The sequence below is a fragment of the Lagopus muta genome, chromosome 1 (genome assembly GCF_023343835.1).
Source record: "Lagopus muta isolate bLagMut1 chromosome 1, bLagMut1 primary, whole genome shotgun sequence".
In the NCBI taxonomy this organism is placed as follows: Eukaryota; Metazoa; Chordata; class Aves; order Galliformes; family Phasianidae; genus Lagopus; species Lagopus muta.
Genome location: NC_064433.1, coordinates 14830160 through 14849328, shown reverse-complemented (window position 1 = coordinate 14849328; position 19169 = coordinate 14830160). Strand labels below are relative to the sequence as shown.

Genomic DNA, 19169 nt, shown 5'->3' with positions numbered 1-19169 from the left:
CACTTTTTATTTAAACAAATCTGCACAGCCATTACTTTATGCTCTTTTTTCTTTTTCTTTTTTTTCTGCCAGGATGTGGGATTTCAGCAGTGTACTGTCTAGGGAAAACATGAAATATGTTTTTGCACCTATTAAAGGTCACACAGAAGTAGTCTAAGGCACCCAACACATCACAACCGCCCCACCCAACCTCCTTTAGGTTTCAGGCTGCGTAGTTTTATTCCCCTATGGCTGTGGTGCCTCACAGTGCTCACTGCATCACCTCTGTCCAGCCAAAATCCCATCATCTTGAAACACATTAGCACCATACTGCAGGAACGTGAATCTGCACCAGCCTGGAGCATTTGACACAAGTTTCTGTTTCTTTTTAGAAGGAATTGACCATTCCACCCAAATGGTAACTTACATATTACTCAGCTGAGCAAAATGAAAACAGAAGGAATAAATAAAGGAAATCTCCTATTGCTTTTCACAGAGATTGGATGAATACAGATACTGCACCTGTGTTCCCAAGGAGAGTTCAGGAAAACACATGAGCAGCTTTGTTTGCGTTGCATAAGCAGTTTTCTTCTTGTTCTGTTAATTTGTGCCAACTGCAACACAGAATATTCTGTCATTCAAATACTTAACAGCCCACGGGCTTTCAGGCAGTAATAACTGCCAAAAATATCAAAGCTCTGGTTTCTTTTTTTCCCTCGGTCAAAATGCAGCTTGCTTTCAAAGCCACTCCATTGCCTTAATGCCCAGATGTCTTTCCCCCAGAAGTTTCACTGATCAACATGTTTTCAATTCTAAGCATAAATTGCTTTTTATTTCAAACCCACAACCCATGATGGACAGCGGGTTCAGTGACTGCTTGTAACAGAGCCTGCTGTCTGCTTTCAGAGCTCCACGGACAACCTAACGGCTGGAACATCTTTTTTAGGCTCATTTGGTCTGAAAGAACAGACTGCGTCCTTGAGACACAGCAACATGTAATATACTGGTACTATATGGTTAAAAAAGCAAAGAATAAAAATGACTTAATAGCACATAGATGTTCAGTTCCAGTCACACACACACAGGCGCCTTCCACACCCGACACTCGTCCGAGTCGCTTTCTGCAATGGTTATCCTTCTCAGCTAGAAGCTCACTGCTTACCCACAAGTAACGTATTTCACTTCTATGGAAAACAAATTGGGGAAATCTGTGATCTGTAAATCCAAATAACACGTTAACACAGCTTGGCTGCTGGGCATGATGCTAATGTTTATTACAGCACAGCAATCAAATTTCAGAAATTTAGAAGAATACTTACATAGATAAGTACTAAATATATATTTGCTTATGCCAAGCTATTTCAGAATTCCCATTTTTAATACCAACCTGTGCAACCCTAACTGCCTATTAATGCAACAAGATCACGAGTCTTGCTGACTTCTTCCTGACAAGGAGAAAAACTGTGTGGCAGAAAAAGGTCAGACTGTGATATTATACAACCACAGTAAATACTGCAGCTCTTACAGGAAATGCAATGTCAGTGACAAAGTTTGGCAGTCCTAATTTATTTTCTAAAATGTACAAAAAATGACAAAAGCACACACACACACCTCCTCAGAATTTTAAAGCAAGCACTTCATCTTTAGAAGCAGAAAAATACAGACAATTACAAAACCAAACAAACTGAGTCAGACACACACCAAAAGATTTTAATATTGATCTTTTCCAGGGATGTCAAAACTATGAAGCCGTTCTATCAAGAGTAAAAAACAACTCAGGCATTTCCACAGACCTTTCCCTGGACTAATCTTTTCACTGAAAATGTGCAGAAATGTAACCTGCACACACTTTCCTCTCCCACCTTTATGGTCATTTTAAAAATGCCTGCATCCACTGTTTGTAGAAAAAGAAAATTCAAGACAATTTCAAAAGCATCAGGTCCCAGGTTAGCTCACTCAGTAGCAGGAGATCACACCAGGCTTTGTAGCTCTCAATCAACCACCCAGAAAAGCCTCTCAAACAGCTGCCAGGTTGTCTGCATCACAGCTTTGATTGCCCCAGTCCTTCTGGAGGAGCTGCTCCAGCCCATCTGTTACAGCTAACAAAGTTTCTATCCAGTGATGTCGACCATTTTGGACAGAATTTGTCATTCCTAAAAACTAATGAGTAAACCTAAACTCAGACGTAACCTTAACCATATTAAAACCAATTATTTTCTGTTGCTGATTCTAAGAAAATAAAGATCTAATACTCTGGCACTGGTTTGTTGAGTTTTTCTAGCACAATATTTTGGAAAGCAGTGTCCAACTACTCAAACTCCTCAGTTCAAGAAAAACGAGTCCCTGGAGATAATTCATCCCTCCCTCTTCCTCCTCAATTCAGTTGCAATAATGCAAAGTGAAATGCAAGGCGTGCCACAGCCAACAAACAGATGATGAAATATTGAAGAAAATCCAAAATGGTGAAAATTTCTGGAGGTTCACACACTCCCTTTCTGCAGTTGTGCTTAAACAGGTCCTCTCTTTGTGCCCTACCAGTTTACTGAATGTCACGACTACTGGCCTGAGAGACAAGACTGTTCAAAACAAAACACTCCACACTCACAAAAACAGTAGTCTTGTTTCTGCACCTCGATGATGCTTCTCTTTTCCTTTAGGGACTACTAAAGCTTACTGCCATCAAATCTGACGATTTGCCTTCCTTTAAGTAGTAAGGCTTATTGTTCCTAAATATTCTAGATATTAAAGGTGCTCAAGAAAGAGCAAGCACAAGCCCTAAGTTCTCACTATTATTACTGCTACTGGAAAGAAGCCAGGCACATTGAATACTGGCAGATTAACAGGAAGGATTGTAGAGGCTTGAGCACAGCTTCCAGAGCAAGGCTTGTAGAGCTGCACACTTGCATCTGCCTGTCACGTTCATTTACACCGACATTAAGAAAAAGGGTTTATTTAGAAAGATTTAAGCTCACATTTTAATGACTTCAGAATTACTACAGCATCACTGATACGTTGAACTGTGGCACCTCATCGGTATCAGTGATCTCACAGAAACAGCAGAAAAAAGTGAGAGCAGCATATGGGAGATAAGGTGAGAAAGAACTGGAAATGAAAACAAGATGGGAAGAAGCTGATGTATCTGGAAGGAGCCAAACACAGCACTTGATCCAGGTATGGCAGATGTCAGACAGGTCTTGCTGAGCACCACATGAGAACTGGGAAAGGGAAACAGGCACAATGGCAGGTTGGTTATGGTTGTTTGAAATACGGATTGCAGAACAAGACAGCAGCATCTATCAGTAATTGGAATGTTGGATAACGTGGTTCAACAGCTCAGCTTCATGTCCTCTACACCAGAGTGACAAGGAAGATGTTCCACTTTCTATTTCACTGCACAACATCTGTGGATCCCAGTTCAGAGAACAGAGCAATTACTGAGACATTGCTGCTCCCTTGTCTATAACTCCCATCCTGTCTGTCTAACCTCTCATCTGTCTTTGGTCAAGCACTGGAATGGGCTAACCACAGAAGTGGTGTAGTTTCCATCCCTGGAGGTATTTAAGAGACATGTAGATACAGCACTAAGGGACACGGTTCAGTGATAGGACATGGTAGGTCAGGTTGATGGTTGGACCTGATAATGTTGACTGTATTTTCCAACTGAAATGATTTGATTCTATGTCAATGAGACCTATTCTTTGATAGTAAGATCATTCCAGCTCTTTAGATCCAAAGGCAACTGGACTTAAGCTATAACACAGAACTTCTGGATACGCGAGTTTTCTTTATCCTCAACATAAAAAAGCCTGAAATCATACTGGAGTCTTTCAATTCATAGCAGATGCTGCGGATTTACAGGATGCCAATTCAGATTACAGCTGAATGTTTTTCTATACTCCTACTTTAGAGACTTAAGAAGCTCTCAAAGGAAAAGGTGGCTGCATCATCTGAAAGACTACTGGATTTTCCAAAAACAGTGCCTAGGAGGCAACCTGGGGCAGTGCCACTGTGTACCTACCTATTGTAGTTACACCTTCAAATTCCCCGTTTAGCAGTAATGATGTGTTGTGTTATAAATGCTTTTAGCATAAAGTAAAATGACACAGTGATTAAAATCTGTATATTTTAGTAATAAAAACCCTTAGAATTTGGTCCTGGTTTTTTTTTCAGATAACTCCTTACATCCAGCAGGTTCTCTGATTCATCTTCTATATACATTGTGCACAAGCAAGACACATGCAAATATTTCAAGGTTTATCATTTAATTATGCTAGGAAAACACTGGAATTCTTTTTGTTTGTAAAGAGTCTTATTAATACAGCTACTAAGCAAAGTTAAAATACCAGTGTTTGACAGGGATTAAAAATACCTTCAGAGGATTAAGATCACCAAGATACACAAAGGAATACTCACTTTCCTAATGGAAGGGAATTCTGTCACAGAGATATTTGGCTATTTTAAAACACTGTTGCAGTATCTGCTGTGAAATTGGGGAAAAAAAAAATATTTCATTTTTCTGCTTATACACTCTGCACCCGATATGTCTGCACACAGTCACGTTATGTTTTACACTCAGACATACCCACCTATATTGGGTCGTGTACAGACTTCAGAGTTTTCACATGAAACTATAGAGGATGGAAATTGTTTCCCTCTTCATAATAGAAAAGTGGTAAGACACAAAAGAAGGATTTCAAACTGTTGTTTAAAAGGAAAAAGAAAGAAGAAAAATAATACCAACCCTATACTTGAGCCTGTAATGGACAAAGTGCTTTGTAAATTTGAGGACAAAACCGTGTAGTCAAGTCCCTTAAAGAAATAGGTTGAATTCAACAGTAGAGTTAACTGAAGAGAAACAAGCAACGCTGGAAAGTAAATGAAAGCACCAAGAAGAGCAAAGTCCTGACCTTCCTCCTCTTCCCAAATCACAGATGTAGTTTCCAGCATGCTACAAATAGGCTGCATTCTGCAACACCTACAGTTCAGCACTGCAATGAAAAGCAAAATGTCAACATTTTCACTTTGTCTATGATGTTTTCACTCAATATAAAAGCGCCTAACCTCAATAGAAACGTTATAAAAGAGAATTACCACCATCATCCCTATCTTTTGGGAAGAGGAGAAAGGCAGATAAGTACTGGCAGTCATTTCCCAGTCCTACCTGGACCACAGTAATGACACTTCAGAGTCTCTCTTCAGATAAGTGCTGTCTGAAAATTAATAAGTATAAAAGCAGGGAAAGAAAATCCCCCAGGTGTTTCATAGAATGTACCTCATTCAATTATTCATTCATTCTGATAACTTCAGTTTAATCTAAATTATGTTTAATATTGTAGGATATTCTAAAGCTGGAAAGCACTTATGCCTGCAATAAGGTACCTGGGATCTAGAAAAACAAATGAGTCTTCATTAAAATCAATGGACTTGCTAAATGTGTAGCATTAAAAAAAAAATAAAAAAAATGAAAAGATGAAGCTTGCTCCATTGTTGAAGCCAAGCTCAGGGGCAAGCAAAGGGAAGGAAGTACTATAGCTTGGAGAGGCAGGAGTTATAAGCTGGGAACAGTGAGAGCTTGGAAAGCAATGAAAAAAAAATAACAATGTCTTTATTTTGAACCTAGTTCATGGATGCTTCTGCAGCTAAAAGTCAGCTTCCGTGCTGAATATTCATTTACCTTCTGGAAAATAGTACTACTTACATTTTTTTTCTTAGGAATAATAAAAAGATAATGTCACAATCTAACCCCAACTTTTCACCTTTGGTTTTGTATCTGAATGGAATCATGATGAATGCCCCAACCTACGTTTCTATTCATGCTGAAGAAAAAAATGCACTATAAAGTGTTAAAAAAAATAGTAGTCTTAATGTACCTCATGGAATCTGACCTTTCAGTCATTTTTCAGTTGAGAAGAAAGAGGTAACAGTGTTATTCAGTTTACACAGCACTCCTTTTCACATAGTACATCTTGAAAATGCAGCACTTTTCACCCCTTTATTAACCAAGCAGGGTCACATTCCCCTCATGTGCTCTGCAGAGCTCTCACTAGGAGTGCTCAGCGTCACCCCAGCAGGAGGGGCTTCCTGGAGCAGCCATTTCACATTTATTAGCCTGCACTGACAGCACCGCCTGAAGGTACCCTGCTGTCAGCTGCCTGGCATCACCAAACTGCCTGCACACCCTGCTGCTGCCATGCTCAGGCCAGCTCCTGCCCCTTCCCTGCCCTAAAACATCCTCCCATGTAACCACACTCCTTGTTGTAATTCACTAAGCTCACCTGCACACAATGCATTTTAAAAGTAAAAGTTTCTGGTTTTAAATATCTGTACAACACTACAAACAAGATATCTTCATAAATCTAGCTTATAGAATCATAGAATAACTTGGATTGGAAGGGACCTCCAGGATCTTCAAGCTCCAGCCCCCCCAGATCTTTCAATCTTGTAAATATTAAAAACTCAGTCTTACATACGTGGAACTCTATTTCCACACTGAAATCCTACAAGTGATCAAAGTAATTTGTCAATGGTACAAAAAACTAGTAATATTTCAGTGGCGGTACAAATATTAAGTCATATATGTAAGTTAAATCATATACGTAAGTTAAATCTTACGAATATTCTATTCTTTTCCATTTTAATTAAAAGATGTTGCATTAATAATGTTTATTTTGCACATCTTTAGAACTCTTTCCACGAGAATGATTGCAATAAATTGTTACTAAGAATCCATAAAATTGGTCTAAAATAATCAATACGACACAGTGATATCTTCTGATGAACAAGAAAAATTCAGGAGGGTTGAGGAAAATTGTTTAGTTAGGAGAAGAGAAGGCTCTGGGAAGACCTCATTGTGAGCTTCCAATACTTGAAGAGAGCATATGAACAGGAGGGGCAGTGGCTGTTTACAAAGGTGGACAGTGATAGAACAAGGGGGAATGGTTTTAAACTGAGACAGGGGAGGTTTAAGTTAGATATTAGGAGGAAGTTTTTCACACAGGAACAGATTGCCCAAAGAGGTTGTGGATGCCCCATCCCTGGAGGTATTCAAGGCCAGGCTGGATGTGGCTCTGGGCAGCCTGGTCTGGTGGTTGGCACTTAGCAGGGAATTTGAAACCAGATGATCATCATGGAACTTTTCAACCCAGGCCATTCTAGGATTCTATGATCCCTCAGAATTAAGACTAGGAATGGAGTCAAGGTGTTGACTGAACAAGGGTATGCTTTTATTTATTAAAAGATGGGCAAGCAAGAGAGAAAAAAAGAGAAGAAAAGGAGGGAGAGGAAAAATAAGAAATGAAAAAAAATCAAGCATTGTTTGTTCTGCACCTTTCACAAGAGAGTTACAGTGCAGTTTTTGTTCTGTTCACAAGATTGTTAGGGTTTTGTTCCTAGCTGCCAGTCACTGTCTCTGAACGGAAAGAGAGCAAGAATTCACAGTGCTACAGTTCTGTGCTGTGTTGTCGCAGAGTGCGAGCCAGAAACACGTCACTGCATTCCCACAAAAGGCTTTGAGTACCTTTGGATCAAAATGAACAGAAAGAAGGCAGCTCCCAAGCGCACAGCATGCTGTACCACTAGGGAGGAGCTCTTAAACCCACTGTAGTGACACCAGAGCACGACCCTGGCTAGGTTGGAATGAACAGCAGAAGCCTACTTCAAGAACTCTGCAGCAAACATGCTTCTCCTCATTCCGAATTAGTCAATTGCAGCACCACTCAATGAGTAAATCATAACAAAAAATAAAAACTCTATCAGCACCACCTCCGCAGTCATCCAGGGAAAATTCCATGCTGAGCAATGGGAGTAACAGCACACATATGTGCGTATGAGGGCACCGGAGCTGCTCTCACTACTGGGCACGATGCCTATACTAGCAACAATTTTGAGCATATGTCCCGTGTAAGAAAAAAAAATAAATTCTGGGAAATAATTGGCATAAAAGTCTTCCCTGGACTCAAACACACAGATGCACCCATATGATCAACAGTTATTTCAGGACTGTTTAAAAAACAAACTGAAAAGAGTAATTCCAGTGCGACATCATCTGAGCTCATCATTCACGGAAGCAGATGAGATCCTTGTATGGAATGTAAGTTTTGGCAAAAAAATTCAAAGCCAACAAACTCTGTTGTCCATGCTAAATCTGCATCCGGGAATTCGTGTTTTTAGATGTTCCCAGCATCAAATATGAAGAAATTGAAACAGTTCAGCACCTTTCAAATTCAAGCAGCTCCACTTTGGTGCTTTAATTGAGATTTCTAAACCCAGTCTCAGGTTTTAATATTCATACAATCCAATATTACATCTGCATTGTATTTCAGACATATGCTGCACAAGATCTCAACAGACTTGTATTTTCTCCTTCCTTAGAAAACAAAATTAATTGCACTGCAAACTAAAGTGTGTGCAATGTGAATATTAATTTGTTGGTGTCTGTTTCTATTACACATAGTTTTTTATGTTGTCTCTCACCCCATCTGTTCCAGCAGTGAAAGGAAAAATCACGGCAGACGCAAGAAAAACTCCTTGGAGTGACTTCACCAATATATACAGATTTTTTCCTCTGACGTTCAGGATGGCTAAAAGCCACAGATGTAGCTTTAACACAGCACATAATGACAGTGAGAATATGAAAGGTTTTGATTCCTGATGTCTTAATGATTAATTAACACAGCTTCCAGCTGCTACCTGAAAACTAAAGAGACAAGGATCACCCCGCTCCCAAGGAGCTCTTTGTGCCATCTCCTGCAATACAGCTTGCTTCACCTTGCTCCCCCCACACACCCCATGGTTTGATTGCCTCCTGCATGCAGAACCCACGCGTTTCACCTGAGGAAACTGAATTTACTCATTCTACCACGGATTTAGCTCTTAACTTGCACTTTCTTAATTGTGACGTGGGTGCAGCTATGTTTCTCTACTGCTGTGAGGTTTGTGGCTTCTGCACCAGCTGCCATTCACAAATGCTAAGAATAGCTGGCATTACCCTTCAGTTGCAATGAGAAATTAAAGCAGCAGGAAATAGGCCTCATTTCTAATGTACTGTGAAAAAGGAAAACGGCACTATAAAAAACACAGAATGGCTATTTGGGGAATGTATATTTCAACACAGGCTGCACAATGAAAGCGAAGCAACATTTCTGAATGTGCTACCTATTTAAAAGAACTAACATATTGCACTTTTCTTCAGCATAAAATGTGTCAATTAAGTACCACATCAACTCTATTAGAGTTATATAAAGCACTGTGAAAACAAATGCAATAAAGACTAGATTCTCTACAGTGCAGAACAGTTGTCTTTTCATCTGTGAGCCATGTGTTAAGCAATAAATGTGTCTGATAACCTTTGGATACACTCTATACTTCTATTCTGCAGCCAAATACAGCTCTCAATTTATGCAGACAACTTTAAAAAGATTCTTTTATATCACTTAGCCATATAGGAGAGAAGTTATCAGTTATACCATTTTCTGCTACACAATATATAATATTTAAATGTACTTCAAATATATGTAAAATAAAACTCAGGATAAAATTGTGTGAAAATTTCTGACTCATAATGAAGAAACAACCATGGAATCATAGAATGATTTAGGTTGGAGGGGACCTTAAAGCCCACCAGCCCCAATCCCTGTACCAACCAAGCTGCCCCCCACCAGCTCAGCTGCCCAGGGCCCCATCCAACCCGGCCCTGAGCGCCTGCAGGGATGGGGCACCCACAGCTCTATGGGCAGCTGTGCCAGGGCCTCACCGCCCTCTCATTAAAGAATTTCTTCCGAACGTAACCTAAATCTCCCCTCTTTAAAGCCATCCTCCCCTGTCTTACACTATCTGACCGTTTCAAAAGTCGCTCCTCCTCCTGCTTTAAGCTCCTCTCAAGTACTGTAAAGCCACAATGAGATCTCCCCCACGCCATCTCTTCTCCAAGCTGAACAAACCAAGCTCCCTCCCTTTCTTCATTGAAGAGGTGCTGCAGCCCTCTGATCCTCTTTTTAGCCCTCCTCTGAACCCACTCCAACAGCTCCACATCCTTCCTGTGCTGAGGGGCCCAGGCCTGGACTCAGTGCTCCAGATGGAGCCTCTTCTCACGTACAGATAGGCAGCTCACCATCCTGCGGTTCGTCAGGTCTTCCTTTCTCTCTTTCTTGAATATAGGAGTGATGCTTCCCTTAAAAATAGATTTTGCTAAAGATTTTATGCTGGATATTCTGAAGTTATGTTCTACCTTATCTCAGAAATAATCACTGTTACCTGCAAACTCTTAGTAGAGGACAGACATTACATGGCCTTTGTGTTTAACTGCTTCAAACAAACACGTTCCATATCAACTCTGTTTTCCTTTGTTGCCGCTGGGTGAAGAGCACTTTCATGTTTTATCATTTTCTTGTTGCAAATAATTATGCTGCCAAGTTTTAAATCCCTGGCATCTCACACTATTCAGACCAATTACTTTGTGCAAGGACAGTGACTACATGCAATTTATGTTCTCTGTCCCTCAGAGTTCATCATTTGAGCTCAAGGCCAAGACCAAAAATCTAAATTTTAATCCCAGTTCTCTGACTTTGTAACCTTGGACATGTCACTTCACTCATTTGTATTTGTTCCTCTTCTGCAAAAGCTTTTTAAACATTTTTTCCACACCTCTCATGAAAGCCTTCATATGTGGATCATAATTTTCTCTTGAAAATGAGAAAGGGAACAAAGGTATTCATCAGTTCTCCTCACGTTTACAAGAAGGGCCCTGTGAAGGCTGTGCTAGAGTTTAGGAAGAGGCTGGACAGCACCAGTGCTCTGGAAAAGGGGGTGAAGAGCGAGCTTGTTTTTTGAAAGAAAGAACTCCATCCACCAGCATGGACAGATGCTGAGGAAGGTGGGGTTGTGTAGCCTGAAAAATATGTTACAAGGGATCTAATCGGTGTCTTCCACAACTGAGGCAGGGTTACCAAGTCAAACTCTTCTCAGAGCAAAATGACTAGAAGCAATTACCACACATTGCATGAGCTGAAATTTCAACTCATAATAATGGGAAAAATTCTTTACCATCCCGGTTTTTAAGCTCTAAGATTGCCAAGAGAGACTGAAGAATATCCAATCTTAGACACCTTAAAACCTCAACAGGACAAAATCATCTTTGCAGGCAGCTCTACTTGGAACAGCAGGATGAACCAAATGGCTTCTGTGTGTTCCTTCCTACTGAAATCACTCAGTAATATGAACTTACTACACGTTAACTCAATAGCTAAAGGCTGCTCAGTTATTTTCCCGATCAGGCATTAAAGGTATACATTATACCTATAATATCATTTCTAACTCTCTTGAGATTCATCCGAAACAAAGAACTGGCACAAAACTCTTAAATCAGTCCTTTGCTGCTGCAGGAAACCACAACACACCCTATCAAATCAGTTAGGCCCTTCCTTGCATTATGCTCCAAAATCATCCTCTTCCAGAGGTTAGAAACTGCCTTCTCACTTCAAGCCTATATTTACTGCCAGTGGCAATAAATCCTAATTTTGTTTCAACGTCATTAGCAAAGTGAAACCTTTGGCACCAAGGTCTACAGCAAGAATAAGAAAAAAGGCAAGATTAATTATTCTTTCCAGTACAGTACCTCTCTCTCAACCTTCTGTCACGTCATCTTGGTTAGACCTTTACTTATCTTACGGTTCTTGAGCAATGCCATCTACTCAAAAACTAAAACTCAATTAAAAAATGTTTCATGTGAATGAGGATCCATACTTGGGTGGAATGCAGATAAATGAAAACTTCAATTTCTCCTCAGCCTAACAAAAGCAGTTATTTTCTCACAGAATAGTGTCTGGTTTGTCTACAGCTTCATTTTCCTTTGTCAAATCAATGCATTATAACCTATTTATCCCATTTTACTTAATCCAATCACTCTTCATACTTTTAATTAATTTTCCTTTGTTATCTTGCAGTGCTCCTTCTCTATTTAACTGTTATTTTAACCTATTTTTTAATTGTAATCTCTTGAAAAAAAAAGAAGAAATTTTGCTCTATATTTCTACACCACATAGTACAGCACTGCCTTGCTCCATAAATGAACTTTTAAACACAACAGTAATACAAGTCAGCTTTATCAGGCTAGAGGCTAGCCATCACAAAATTGCCCAATTTCTCATCATTTACCGAAACATTTCTATGTTTTCCTGTATTCACATGCTAATAGTAACACTTGCTGCTAGTGGATAAAATGTTTTCTGTTTCCAGAACTTACTATGATTCCACTTACTGGCTTGGGGGAGAAAAAAAAGCACCCTGTCAAGACTTCCAGTAAGTGACAAACCAAGCGTTGCTAATTATTTTCCTCTCCTCTCCTCTCCTCTCCTCTCCTCTCCTCTCCTCTCCTCTCCTCTCCTCTCCTCTCCTCTCCTCTCCTCTCCTCTCCTCTCCTCTCCTCTCCCCTCCCCTCCCCTCCCCTCCCCTCCCCTCCTCTCCCCTTCCCTTCCCCCTTCCCTTCCCTTCCCTTCCCTTCCCTTCCCTTCCCTTCCCTTCCCTTCCCTTCCCTTCCCTTCCCTTCCCTTTTCACACTACCAGGTATGTAAAATATAATATATGGAGAAAGATAGAGAAGTCAAATATTCAAATGTATGGAATCAGAGAAGACAAAAAAAGCCCTATCATTACCGTGTGAACAACGACCAATGAGATCACTGTGCCATCACCTTATCCATAAAATGAATTCTGTTTTACACAGAGATTGTTTTTAAACACAATTTTCATCACTCATGCTCATTCAGCAAATGGAAGTATGCACAAGATTTGTTTAGAACAATCTTTGGGTTTCTATGCTAAAAATATCAAATGGTATTATATTCCTTGAGTTTTCTCATGTAGGCAAAAGTAACTCACTTATGGCATTTTTAGATAAGTACTCTACTATTTCAGTATAGTCTACGAATACGAACTGTCAATATGCACTACAGAAATGCACAGAATAACTTTGATTTTGGGCTTCTCTGTTAAATAAACATTTTTATATTTTGATAATCTCTGTACTGCTTGTAGACTATAGTGTCTAAACAAACTCATCTTGGCTTCTCACACAGCAAGTTTTAATGAACTGGTTGTCTGGTGAATACTTACTGTTTCTTATTAGATCAGGTTACATGGAAATCAGAATGAAATATTTCTTCTGCTAAAATAAGACAGTTGTGTAAAAATCCAAGTGAGGCTGAAGCTCTCTAATCAGAAGCCTTGTTAAGATCTACAGAGAAAACCAGTCTTCTTGGCAACTTTAACTTACACCCTGCAACTGGGCTTTTGTTTTAAAATGTCAACTTGAGCAAAAGTTTACATTTGAGAATTTCCATGACAGATATCTGGAGAACTTAAGGGCACACAAGAATTTGAACTGAAGTATTCTGATCAAGTGGCAATTGCAGGGTAATACAAAACCAAATCTCCCCACAGGTCCATTTAAAAACAGCAACCTTGAATGGAAACTGCATCTAGAGCTGACAGCTCAGGTGATGGAAGACGGCTGCCCTCACAGCGTGCAAGACCGATGACATACTGTTCTGCAAAATATTCTGCTTCAGACAAGTGAGGGCTGTGTGAAACTGACAAGAGGAAAAACATCTCCTAAATGGAATTTCTATAAGAGTTTCATTGACACAAAGAAAAGGTCTTCCCACCTAAGGACATTCACTTCCAAATTCTTAGTGATGAACGCAAGATTTCATTTGTAAGAGCAAAGCAAAAGGCAAAGAGAAGACAGAGACCTACAAAAATGCAAAGCAGCAGCAGAATTCACTGATCAGGTGTCTGACTTATGTGAGAAGCAGTAATTCTATTTCCACTTTTAAGGCAGCTGCAAAAATCTTTGCAAGAAATGCTCAGACAATGTTTCCTTTCTTTCAGGCAGAAATCCAGACCAGAGATAATTTATATATATGTTCCCATATTTTTACCCATACGAATGTCAGTTGGGTCACTTCCTTAGATATGACCTATAATACTCAGATGTAAGTGCCCCCAGGTTACTGAATGGACTAGGATCAGGCAATTTAACTTCTCACTCACCTACTATCAGTTTAATCCCCCTTTTTTTAAGGTGACACAGAACTATATTCATCAGCAGATGACTTGGTGACCAGCAGGATGACGCTGCCTTTGTTCTGTTCATTCATACTCAAAATATCTGCATGTAGGAAATCTGGGTTTCTTTCCTGTCTGCTTACCCATCAATTACAATCTGAATGCCGTTGTTTTGTCATAAGCCACCTTTTGTGTTTTGAAGTGTTCCACACCATTATATAAATTAAAAGCAGCTGGATGGCAACTGATTAGTCACACTGGGCAGTCAAATCGTGACCGGCTGACAATAACAAAGTTTAGAAGTTGGCAAAATGTAGGATGTAAAACAATTCCTCCAAGGCCTGCTATTATCTGATATAAAGAAACATTTACTAAGATACAACCTCCATTCTTATCTGTTCAGAATATTTCCCGTGCCGGTATAGAGGAAGTTAACCGACACACCAGCATGCTAAAATTCCTCTATTCATCCGAAATCTTGCTTGTGCTTCTGCCTGCTTTTCCCTACTGATTGCTCCCTTTGTCTTCATTCTTCCTGGCTTTTTATTCATTTGCTAGAGAGAGATGTGCAATCTCTCTCTTTTTCATTTTTTCCAAGTTAATGCCTTTTTGCTTCTTTCACTTTCTTTCACAACACATTTTACATTGGCCTTTTAGTTCCTATCCTGTTCTTCAGTGTTGCCAATTCTAAGAATTTCAGATTGAAACCTGTTTGAATGTATTTCTCTTAGCTCCATCGCCAGTATAGAACCTAGTTATTGCATCAAATATCTCAGATTATCAAGGTGTTGTAAGAAGTGCATAATATTTGACATAAGGGAGTGCACTAGAGAGACCAGTAAATCATATTACTATATTTGAGAATTTACTAGTTCAGATTTAGTAGACAGTCACACATATTCTTAATTTAAATAACTCATCGTAAAATAAAACACCGCAATGTCAAACTCTGGGGTTATAAAATGAAGATGAGCTCTGGTAACTATGGTATGCTCAAACACCAGCACTGACCAGTAAAGAAAGGGCAACATCTAAACATTTTCTCACAGAGAATTTAAAATCTCAACTTCATTTATTAAAGAGTGTCCTACACCACCATCAAAGCTGCCTGTGACCGTCTGCCAGCACATTAGGAACTTCCTTCCAGAAGGAAAAAACTGGACCAGAAAAAGAGCAAGCATTCCACCGGTGCACATTAGTGGAAAGGAAAAGAAGAGAAATCAGAACATCAGATTCTATATTGGGATAAAACCAATTATTTAGGAGAGAACTGCCTGCAAAATTACCCCATTCAAAGCAACATGTCGCATAGCGTCATTCCTAAAGGTCGGCCGCATTACCGGAACGTCTGCCTCCCCACTGGAAGGGACACAGTATGCTAAGTGCTGCACAAACACTGAACAACTGAATGACCTCTCCCAGAAAGCTGGCAAAGCAAACACGAAGCAAAAAGAAGAGGGAAAAAAAAGCAACCAACAAATGGATGCTGACAGATGGGGAGAGAGAAGATGCTGAGAAAGGAGCTCTCGTCACCGCCATGCAGTGATGTTGGCACATCAACACCATGGTGCTCACGTAGTTCTAGCTTTATGAGGGTTGTTGATTTTATTATTTAAGAATTTGCTTCAGAAGAAAATTTGAATTGTGGGGGAAAAGAAAATCAAAAGGAAATTAAAGGTGAAAAGCTCTCAACAGATTACATGGGTAAAACGGGCTGGGGAAATACGAGGTTGGCACAGCGAGGAAAGAAGCATCAATTTTCCCGAGTAGCCAACTGTTCAACTGCCCAGCTTGTCTGCCTGACAGCAGTGTCCTTTGCTTCAAGGAGCAGAGGAAAAGCAGAAAAAGGCACATTTGCAAGCAACTCAGGGGATGTAGACAGCTGTTCTGCCCACTGGGACACAGCTCACCAACACAGCCTGTGTGTGGCCTCCGCTGGACCCACTGCTCTTTAACCCAGGCACAGGGGAGCCAAGTGGCTGGGAAGGAGTGAGCAGCAATTCTCACTGCCTGAGCAACAATTTAGCAGGAATACTTCTGAGAGAAGCCAAAAGCTTTGGCTTTGAATGCTAAAGATCTGGGCATCTCCTGAACACTGACATGCTGCTTCTCCTTCAGACCGGTTACTGCCCCTCACAGACTCGGTAATGTTCTCTCCAGACACAAACCTTACACCAGCTGCTTTTCATTCAGGCCCTTATCTTGTGCTGGCACTCAGCAATTCTAGTGATGCCATAGCCTGCATTTGATGGGAATAACTACTGAGCTGGGGGTTGTCAACATTTATTATAGGTATAAAGAGACTGGAATAAATCAGAGGCAGAAGTGTATGATACAAATACAACTTCTGAAAAGAATGAATGCTAAAAAGGATGTTAGCTTTTGCTAACTGTACTTTCATATGGAGGGGCATTAGAAAAGAAAAAAAAAACACCCTTATAAATAGATGGAAAAAAATCTTAAGAAATACTTACCTGGCAGATCTGTCTACATAGGTACCATATTCAAAAATTTCAAAGCATTCAAAGTACATCAAATAGTAGTGTGCATACAGCAAGCAATTGTGCCCTGTACCATTAGATACCATGCCTCTCTCCATTGTTCTTCACAAATACTTGCAGAGAAGCAATGGAGGAAGCCTCCCTCCAAGGGAACACAACACAAACACATGAATTACTGTGCAACTCACAGAAAAAAAGTTTACTTTGCTGGTCAAGCAACAAAAGATTACTATTATTTGATACATTCCCTTTTGCTGGCTAATACCAGCAGGAGGATTAGAAATCAAGCCTTCCTTACTGCTCCTGGGAAAGATGCCACCTTATTGATGGGATCAGGTTTCCTAAGCAAAGGTCCTACTCTCCCAAAAAAAGCAATAGTCAAGAATGGTGGCCTTTGAAGACTAAAGGGTCATATGCCTTGGACAGTGATCGATAAATGCTTACTCTAATGTCTTCTCACCATTCAGTAACACAATTTTTCAGTCTTTACAAAGAGCTGGTAAAATCACCCAAGGTATATATGGGTCTATAAGGATATATATATATCAGTATCAGTGTATAATGTTCCCGATTTCCTTGATGAAGAAAGAGTGATGCTACTAACAGTTTAATGTTGCATAGACATACAGTAGTAACAAAGATTCCAGCATTTAACATATTTAACATATATACTGTAATAAATTTTCTTTGCGAACATAAAGCACCTTTATTAGTATCCATAGTATGTAAGATATTAATGCTCTGCATACTTGTTTCTACCATAAATTGCAAAAATAAAGCAAAGTCGACTTATTTCAAAACTGCCATGTCACCCTTTCTCTTCCCAGAAATAGTTCACACACCATTTATCATCTTTAAGCCAAAATTTCCCATCCTTTTCTAGAATCTCTGGAGTTGCCCAGACATAGGAAAAGATTTTAGATCCATAACAAATCGACAGGCAGTCTGCTGTTACAAGTGAAAAACACAGTGCCACAATGAAGTTGCAGCAGACTCAGTGCCACATATTGGTGTTCTGCTTTTTAAGGGCAGAAACTAATGCAAGCACGATGGTTTGCTCCCATTCTCCCCATTTCACTCCTCTTTTATCATAGTATCCCTAATTTCACACAGGGAAAGAATTCCCTTATGGAGTGGTGGTTGCTTGGCCATTTCCTTCCGCAAATACAGATGTCACTGCACTTAGATACTCTGTGCAGCACAAGCAAGATTATACCAGGCAGCAATCTATTTTTTTTAAGTTTCATGACAACGTGAAATACCTGCTTGTCTGTATAAATTGCTATATGCAAAATTTTAAACACTGAAAATAGTCAATAGCCTGAATTTTCCAGAAAGCTAACTGATATGCCCATTTTGGCAAGCTATGTCATATTGCTTTACTCAATCATTAATTAGTCCAATGAACACTAAAACCCCTCTAGATAGGATGAAGTTGTGACTCAGAGCAACAGATGTGATTGTGATCTGCAGTCCCCAGGGAGTGCCTGTGACAGCGATGTGGCAGTCAGCCTGAGGAGCAGCACCATGGAGAAAGGAATTTCTGCCATGAAGGAAAAGAATTGGTCCTTGAATGGCAGTTAATTTGTTCCAGACAAAGAATTTTGCTGTTATGAAAGGAAAATGAAACCAGAATAAATCCCCAAGCAAGTAAATTATTTTAACTCTATAGAAAACATCTAGTTTAGAAAGAAGCATAATAGTTGCTAATGCACTCTTCATAACTATATTTAGATACAGGATAAAGTAATAAGCTAATGCTGAGAATCTAAGACATACTAACACCAATGAAAACGTTAACATACACATCTTAAATTTACTTCTAGTGATTCTGTACATTATGGTCTACCACGCAGCAGGCATGGGATAGCTGTAAGGTTATGTTGTTAGCAAAAACCAAAGCTGTCTTGCAGAAAAGTCAAGGTGCAGACCAGCTCTGATGGTGGAAGAGAAGACAAAGGACAGGCCTCGGAGCTGCCCAGCTGGTGGCAGCGGCTCAGCAGCAGGCCTTGTACGCCGCTTGGGCACTGCCCTGCATGCTGAAGCTTGCGCAGGTCCAGAGCTTTACTGCAGCTGACCACAACTTCCAAGCTACAGACTAGCACAAACAAGCCTCACGGCTGAGGTTGTGATGCTCCCAACTATGAAATCTTGTCACTGCGTGAATACTGGTACACCCTATAAATGCACCACAGGAAGCTACAACGTGTCATTTAACGAAAGACAGTAAATTGCTAGCCTGAATTAGAAAATGTGCTCCTAACTTCTTGCAGGCGTAGGTGCCAGAGTGGATAGTTGAAAAAGAACAGATGTGCTCCAAGAGCATCTTCTCTTCTCTCTTACACAGCCATTCACTCCATTGTATTCTCACAAGACAATGTAGAAACAAGAGCTCAAGAATTGCCAAACTTAGAGCTGTTTGGTTACTGCTCGTAAGGCAAGAAAGTAAACACGGCTCATGTTCTGCTGAGAGGAAGGCAAGTGAGCTAAGTTTCTAACCAAGGAATTAATTTCTCTTTCCAGTACATTTTGAAGCACTGTCCATCTCTGTTAATGTGTCTTTCTTCTATTTCTTTTTTCATTCTTGCTTCTAAAATTTATTCTCCCTCTGGTATTCTACAGTGTCCT

General features: G+C 40.0%; 1 protein-coding gene across 1 annotated transcript in view; it reads right to left on the bottom strand.

The window, feature by feature from the left end:
- The window catches only part of SLC2A13 (solute carrier family 2 member 13), a 138363-nt gene that overhangs the window by 42898 nt on the left and 76296 nt on the right, over positions 1–19169 (bottom strand). The gene's annotated exons all lie outside the window — the stretch shown is intronic.